The sequence below is a fragment of the Papaver somniferum genome, chromosome 5, assembly GCF_003573695.1.
Source record: "Papaver somniferum cultivar HN1 chromosome 5, ASM357369v1, whole genome shotgun sequence".
NCBI lineage: Eukaryota > Viridiplantae > Streptophyta > Magnoliopsida > Ranunculales > Papaveraceae > Papaver > Papaver somniferum.
The window spans coordinates 140,043,897-140,052,591 of NC_039362.1; positions in this window are offsets into that span (position 1 = coordinate 140,043,897).

Genomic DNA, 8,695 nt, shown 5'->3' on the forward strand with positions numbered 1-8,695 from the left:
AATGGGATTATGTAAATAAGGTTGTTTGTGGTGCCAGATGGATGGGCAAATGAGTTTTGTATAGTGGGAAGATTGTTTATCGAGTCGGATTTCAGAATAAGCCGAGTGTACCATATTAAGTCGGTCGGCTCAACTTGGTCTGAGGCTCGTTTCAGTATGAACCGACCGGTCTTGTATGGATTTCAGAATGGGTAACACACTCAATCCACCAATGATAAACACAACAGCTATGTTTAGTTCTATTATTCCGACCATATCAGTATGATTATCGTCTCAGTATGAACCGACAGGTCTTGTATGGATCGACAACGGCTATTACTCCGTACACCCCCAACAGCTATATTTAGTTCTACATTTATATAAACACACTCAATCCACCAATGATAAACACACTCGAATACATTTCATTGTCTGTTGTACAAAAAAATCTTCCAATTTTTTATATCTCTCTTGTTTTCATTAGTTTCACTCATTGTGGATCCTGGAATGGATAACGAAGAAATTTAATTATTAGCGGAAACATTTTTCCATGAACAAGAAGCGTTTATGCAGCAGCTGGATCAAATGGATGCAGATACTGATGATGAGAGATCCTGAACTAACGCAATGCTACAATTATACACCTGTCAAGTTCCACGAGATCCAGAATCAGGAGCTGTATTGGGAAGAAGATATACATGGAGATTTTGAGAGGAAGGTCGCCAACAAATGGTACGTGATTATTTTATTAATATAAGTGTCTACTCTAATGAAGATTTTCAACGTCGCTACCGAATGCCACATCACTTGGGGAGGCGGGTTATTGCAGAGCCTTGTCGGGTAAACCCTAAATTTAATTATCAATTGGATGCACGAAATATACGAGGGCATAGTCCTGAACAAAAAGTCACCGCGGCCCTTAGGATTCTTGGTTATGGGATTCCTGTGGATGCTTGTGATAAGTACGTTCGAATGGCCAAAACAACTGCATATGATAATCTCAACATTTTTTGCGAAACTGTAGTTAACCATTTTGGTCCACGTTTTTTACGGCAACCTAGAATGTTCTACTATATGAGAATCGGGCATTGAGTGTGGCATGGATGTCCGTATGCTTGGTAAGGTCAATATAAGGGCCACTAGACAAAACCAACTATGGTTTTGGAAGCGTCGTCTTCTTATGATTGTTGGATATTTCATGCTTTTTTTAGACTTCCGGGTTGCAACAACGACATTAATATCTTGCACAAATCACCGTTATTCGAAGAATTAAAGTATGAAAACGCTCCAGCTGACAATTTCACCATCAACGACAATCACTATAACATGGGGTATTTTTTGGCAGACGAAATTTATCCACAGTGGTCAACTTTAGTTCAAGCTTACGATGAGATACCTACAAATGGGGAATATGTCCGTGTTAAACGGTTGTTTAACAAAAGACAGGTGGCGTGTAGGAAGGATGTGGAACAAGCATTTGGAATTTTGACGAGAAAGTTCCATATAATTTGTGGAACATATCGTTCGTATAAACCAATGGAAATGAACAGGATTATGCTCACCTGCATCATTTTGCACAATATGGTAATCTAGGAAACTCGACGAGATAAAACATGGGTTCATTATCTAGATAAAGATTTGAGAAAAGACGTTCAACCCGCATGGAGTTTCCCTGCAAGAGATTACAAAATAGTGGAAGAGAGAATTCAAAACAGAGGTTTACATTTAAGACTAGGGGAGGATCTCACTGCTCACTTGTGGGATGATTTTGGAAGAATAAACCCTCATAGGATTTAGTGTTTTTTTTAGTGTGTTTTTTAGTGCAATTTGATTTGTGTACTTTGATTTCGGTAGTTTGATTTGTGTACTCTGATAATTTAAGTTTCAAATTATGATTAAATTGAAACTAAAACTGAAAGGATTACATAGAACAACTTAAACAGTCATGAATTTTAAAAACTAAACCAATGTTATGGCATTATCGATATCCTCCTCATGGTTGTCTTCTACCTCAGAGGAAGACTCGTCAAATGCTGGTGGTTGTTGCTTGGCCTTCTATGCTTGGATTGCATCAGATTCATCTTGCCAGAGACGAAGTTGTGTCTGATTCATCTTGGAAGTGTCCATTCCCAAAATTCCTCACATGTGTACATTAAAAATATTCTTTTCAACTGCCTTACGATCTTTCTTCATTTCTGAAGCCATTTTATTACGTATGACTAGTTTATTAATATCATTCTTTTCTTGTTTTGCAAAATAACCTTGAAGGTTGAACTCTGATGAACCTGAAGTTCATGATTGTGCAGCATCTTGAGCTTCCTTTCTGAGCTTTTTGGCTTTTTTCACACCGACTCTCTCCCATACATTATTCGTTCCATTAAAATTCAAATTAGAATTGCCACGTACTAATGCATCAGTGTTGAGGTGAGGGTGTGAGTTTATTTATGGTGAATAATAAGGATAACTTGGAGAAACATGTTGGGATCCACCATACTGGGATTGACTACCATGTTGGGATCCACCGGTCTCGTAAGGAGATTCCTTCGGCATAGCATATCCATCCAACAAATCAAGGTTGTATCGGTTGAGCTTTATGAGGATGTGGAAACATGTTTCGTGCTTAAAACTATAAGTTCTAGTTTTTTGTCATTCCTCTCTTGTTTTTCGTTGCTGCAGTTTCAACAATATATAAATTAACATTTTGCAACAAATTGATAAAGGATTTGTAAATCAATTAAACAGAATGTTAATGCAACTTACCAGATCGACATCAATATCACCACTTCCCCTTTTTCGTTTCTGTATCATCAAGGAAACCCAACTGTTCATATCTTTATTGATTGCACCAAAACGATGTGACAACCCGGTAGCATCGCGGTTTTTTGGATTCCCGGTTTCATGACAGAATTGTGTAAAAATATTTCCCCAAAGCGTTGCATGTGGTTGTTGAATTTCATTGATTGGATCAAGCGTCAATGCTACATAAGCTCTGCATATAACTTTATCTTCATCCAAACTGAACTTCGGACCGCGAACTCTTTATGATGCAGTATTTTGTGTATCTACTTGACTTCCCATTTTCTACAAAAGTTTGTTTTAACGATAATGCAGTGAAACTATAAAGTGGGTGTGGAAGGTTTGACTGAAGTGAAACTGTAAATTTTTGTGGGTGTTGAAGGAGAGATTGAAGATGAATTATAATAATTTTCTATGTGTAGAAGGTGGAGAAGATGTGAGTTTAAAGTTAAAATCAACTGAATTTATAGTGAGTGAATTAGTTGTTATTGGATGTTCCTAGACGTTATCCGCTCAATATGCACCAACCGGTCCAAGATGAACGACACTCGACTCTATTTGAGACGTGTGTCAACTCATTACGTACCTATCGTCTCAGATGAAACCGGTCGTCTCAGATTGAGCCGATCGACTCTGCCTGAGACGCGATGCACAAAACCTTTTATTTGAGGGTTTGCTCATCCGTTTTAGTAGTTTTCTAGTCCCACTGACTAGAACAGTTCCGTAAAGAAACCCAGGTTATAGAGGACGATCCGATTTATGCAACTAGGACACAACAGTGTCAGGGATTGAGAAATGTTGTTGTAAAATCCTATCTATTTATAGATTCTCAAAGCCACGGATAGCGTTAAATGCAAGCTAAGGTTGCTTGAGATTCAAGCAAATACTTTTTTCGTTTTAGATGAAATTCCTAGTTAGACATTCACAAGTACGTAAAAAGTCCTCCTTGAAATTAGATGGAAGATATGCACTATGGTTCATAGTTATGTAACCGTGCAAAATGATAGTCCATAGCCGCTAAGTCATCCTTTAAACTTCAACATAATAACAATGTTCAATAATACTCAAGACTAAATAACGATCCACAAGCAAAGTGATTTTGGAAAAGTTGACTTAGAAGTGTCAATGAGAGTTGTAGCAAAAACGAATTTAGTTATATAAATAAATTCATGAATTTTTTGTCACTAGGTATTGAAAACCTCTTGGCAGTTCGCGAAGTTAGGATCAAGGGGTATGCAAACCGGGTTTGCAAACCTCTACCAGTTTGGAAGTCAGATCAAATGAGTTTGCAATCCTCAATTTTTCGTCGAATTCAAATTGACTAGGTTTATATATATATACCTTGTACCAAGTAGTTCTGAAATTCTCTCATTTATAATTGAAACATTCCCAATAGCCATAGACAATATGCATTGTTTTCTTGGGAAATTTCCAAATGATCAACTTGGAAAAACAAATAGTTTGTGAAGAATAACTTGTTTTAACTAAGATTACTAAGAATCTATGAAAATCCATTCACGGATCATAGTTCGAGATATTAACCAAGACAAACTTGAACTCGAAATTCTTTTTCGCAATATCAAATCTACTAACATAGTCTCATATAATAAAATGGTATATTCCGTGAGTAAGTAGGATAGGTCAGTCTTCACATACGTATTTGTCTCGCAAATTACTTCGTTTGTTTTTTAGTCTTCAATCTTCAAGGGTTATTGGGTGATATTTGATACTCAACTTCCATACTCTAATCATAACATGAGGCTTGACTTTGGTAGACTAGAAATCAAGATATAGTTTTTTAAATCTAACATTGACAACAAGTTTGAAATAACAAAACTTGCGAGTTCGACCAAGCGATGCTCTAACAAAGTAAATGTACATCTTATTTCCATAGTGCACAACACAATCAAAAATCCTGGCTCCTCCACTGATTATATTTAAATTTCACGTGAAATATTCCAAGCAAATAATGAGAAAGTATTGATTATTTCAGTGTTGAATTAGACCTGGTATACAAAACCAAGTATTTTAATAATAAGCCTTATGTTTTGTATAGTTGTACATGTGTGTATATATGTTAATGTAGACATATTTGAAGGAAATATATGCTTGATTATATTTAATATCACAGTTAATCGTAAGAAACAAACAAAAAACCAAGTGTGTGTGTGTTTTTGTTGTTGTTGTGTGTGTGTGGAGGGGTGGGGGGTGGGGGTGATGTTAACAATTTGGTTTTTACCCATGTTTGTTTCACACTCTTTAAAAGGAGTCTGCACAAAAATGGATTCGGTATGTTCTATTTTAGATCGAACCGAAATGAATTGTCAAACTAATGGCGGTATATGCGTAGCTCGTTATCCTACTATGGGCTATCAATAATCCTAAGCATCCTCAACTGATTTTATATTTACATATGAGACTTCATTTTTTTAGGATTATTTGGCGTTTGGTAACCAAATGTCCAACATCTAGCTTTGGTACCCAACATTTGAAATATTATCGGTTGGTATCTTGACTTGTTAAGGACTGTTATGTCAAACCATTGACTTGATAAAAAATAATTATTTTTAATAATTTGTTAATTATTTTTAATAATAAATTTTTTATTTTAAAACCCAAGAATGACCTCTAATCCGACGGTTCCAAAAGAAGACCCACATCAACATAACTAGTAATGTCTTTCCGAGCATAATCTGAACGAGACCAAGTCATTTTGTTCTTCCTTCTTCCTTTTTGCAATGAAGAGTGGGTGTGTTGACTCCGTCGAGCCATGAGTTCTGGTGGTGATCAAATGGGTTGGAGAGATAGGTTATATTGGTTCGATTAGGTAATGAAGAACAAACAATCTGTTAGTTTTAGCAGGTTGAGATGGGTTCGTATGATATGAGTAACTCACTGGATAAGAACAACACACAATTGGTTGATGTGAATGAGATGAAATCAATGGGTAGTTGGAATTAATTTTGATTCGAGATTAGAGTATACAGACAGATTTTTACAGCAAGAGAACAGTCAGTGAAGTTGAGATGTTGTGGTTAATTTCGGACCAATGAGCATACTAAAGCCATAATGAATGGTTGGAATTAGGGCTGTAAACGGATGCATTCGAATGCGGATACAGACAATCCGAGTTTGTATCCGAATATACATTTTAGCATTCGAATCTGATTCGAAATTCTACCGGATATTCATACTTACACTCCGAAATTGTATCCGAGATCTTTTTCGGATTTCGGATAATTATCCGATCAGAAAAAAAAACTCTGATGAAAGATTTAAAATAAAATGTTCATTGAATTTCCAGTCTTGTTCTAAGTGATAATCAATGCAAACCAATAATAACAAAAGCATTAAAAACCTAATAAAGCAGCGTTGTAGGATTCAAATACATCGAAAAGATCCAAAACAAAAGAAAAATCTCAAACAAGTCTAAAACATGAAAGAAAAATCTCAAATACCACTATAAGTATCCTGCTACTTCAGACACCATCATGCATCAAAAACAAAAAGCTCAGAGTAAAGAATCCTGCTACTTCAGACTCCATGAAGCATAAAAATGACATAACTCGCAGTAAGCTGCCAACACCACCCACATCGCCAACCTGGGCATACATAAGAACACATTATTTAGAAACTAACATAAGAAGCAGACACTCACGATGAACGGTGCAACAGCTACATATATAGTGATAGCGACGACGAGTAAATTTAAAACATAACAAAAACGGTAATGCAAGAGGTTCATCCGTATAAGGCAAATCATTAGGTAAGAATATTTGAGCTGGTTTTATAAGGCAAATCATTAGGTAAGAATATTTGAGCTATCTAATACAAATTCACAGAAAAAGAAAGGTTGCATAACAACACCATGGCATTAGATTATGACAAAAGCTAACATATAATTTGACTGAATCAAAATCATTACATGAATAAATTCACTAATGAATCGCATGGGTGAGTGTTGAACTGTTGTTGTAGATTAGTATAAAGCTGTTTCAAGTATCAGTTTCTTCTATTTAATACAAAAACAGAGAGTCCTTACTGATTGTGAATACCTTGTCGTCCAAAACGTTGACTCCCCCCGCCGCCCATCCTAGTTAACTTGTTGCGAGGAACCGTTCAGATCTACGATTTCTGGTTCATCCACCAAGTCGACATCTATTTCAACATCAGAAATATGAGAATCAGTTGTACACAAATAATAAATAAATATACATATAAAGAAAAAAAACAGATGCATTATTTGGAAATGTCACTTGGAAACATAAAATGAATTTAATTACCATTGAGTTCCGGCAACCAATCTTTGATACAGGTCAAAGCTTCTACTGTATCAGAAGCTAACGAAGAGCGGTACTCAGTAACTACTCTACCACCAGAACTGAATGCCGACTCTGAGGCTACAGTTGATACCGGAACTGCTAAAATATCACGAGTCATTCTTGAAAGTATCGGATAAGTATGACTATTGGTTTTCCACCAAGTTAATATATCAAAATCATTATCATCTATGGGAACCAAATCAGCAGCCAAATACTTCTCCAATTTTGTCTTTGTAGTTTCCTGTGAATTACCTAATCTTTGTCTCCTCCTTTCACGAAATTTTTCTTCCATTTTTGAATTCGACTTTGTTATAGTAGAAGTGCTGCCAATAGAATTAAGTGAATTGACATTGGTAGAAAGATTGTTGGTAGATGTATCCATAGAACTAAGCCCCCCCTCATAAAAGGAAAATACCTCGTTCAAGTGACTATGAACCAGCTCGACATGATGTCTAAAATAAAATTCACCATAAATTTCTTCCAAGCCAAATTCTACAAACTTAAACTTATACCGAGGATCTAATACCACACCGATTCACATCATTGTACTACATGTATTCCAATATTTATCAAACTTGAGTTTCATCTCCGTTGCCATATTACGAATATAATTATGCTCACTAGATAAACATTCTATTATATTACTACCAACATCCAAAACTCCTCAAACATATAATCCAAATTCTGAATGTTAACTTACTCCCTTGAATATATCAATTTGTTTTAACTAGAGTTGATAATATAAAATATTAAATTATGAAAGAAAAATGGTTTTCGCACATATGCAGGAAAAAAATCGTATAAGAAATAACTTCAAAAAAATAATACACGAGTTTATCATCTAATTATTCTCTTAATACATTAACATGTTTCCCACATGACAATGAAATTAATTTTGGTATTAAGCTTGTTCTTACTATGTTTTTCTCTGTTCATTAGTTTCATTTTGGGGCCATATGTTATTACAAAATTGAATAAAATATACTTTTATATCTTTGTTGATAGTTGATAATCTTGTGCGTTTTGTTAAAAAAAATTGATAAAATCTTCTCTGATGCATCGCCTGTTGTGTTTGGTACTGTGGAATAGGTCTTCTGTGAGGTTTATGAAAAGAAGAGTCATTATTATAATTCCAAAGATGTGATTCAAATGATGGATTGAGAAAAAATTTAAAGATTGATGAGAGGCAGCATTTTAAAAGAATTGAATAATTATTGAATATCAATGATTTAGAGAGTTTATAATTGTAATTGTGGGTTGAGGCTTCATCAACAAAAATGAGATAAAGAAACTAATCAGAGTATACCCTTTTCCATATATGTTTTTCCAATTACTTAGTTAACTCATTGCATGTGCAGGTTATTTCTAAACAGAATTTTGTTCATAAACTATTGTTTTTTAATAAAGAAGTTTTTTTTTTCTTCCACTTTAGTTGCGTAAATATGATTTTTTTTTATCCCGGTTTACTTAATGATTTTCATATTTTCATAAAATTTACTAATTTCTCGTTATCCTGAAATTTGTCAAGCTTCAGGTTTCTAATTATCTTTCATGAAAAGCAACAACAACAGTAAAAAGGAAAAACATTTGCAAGAAAA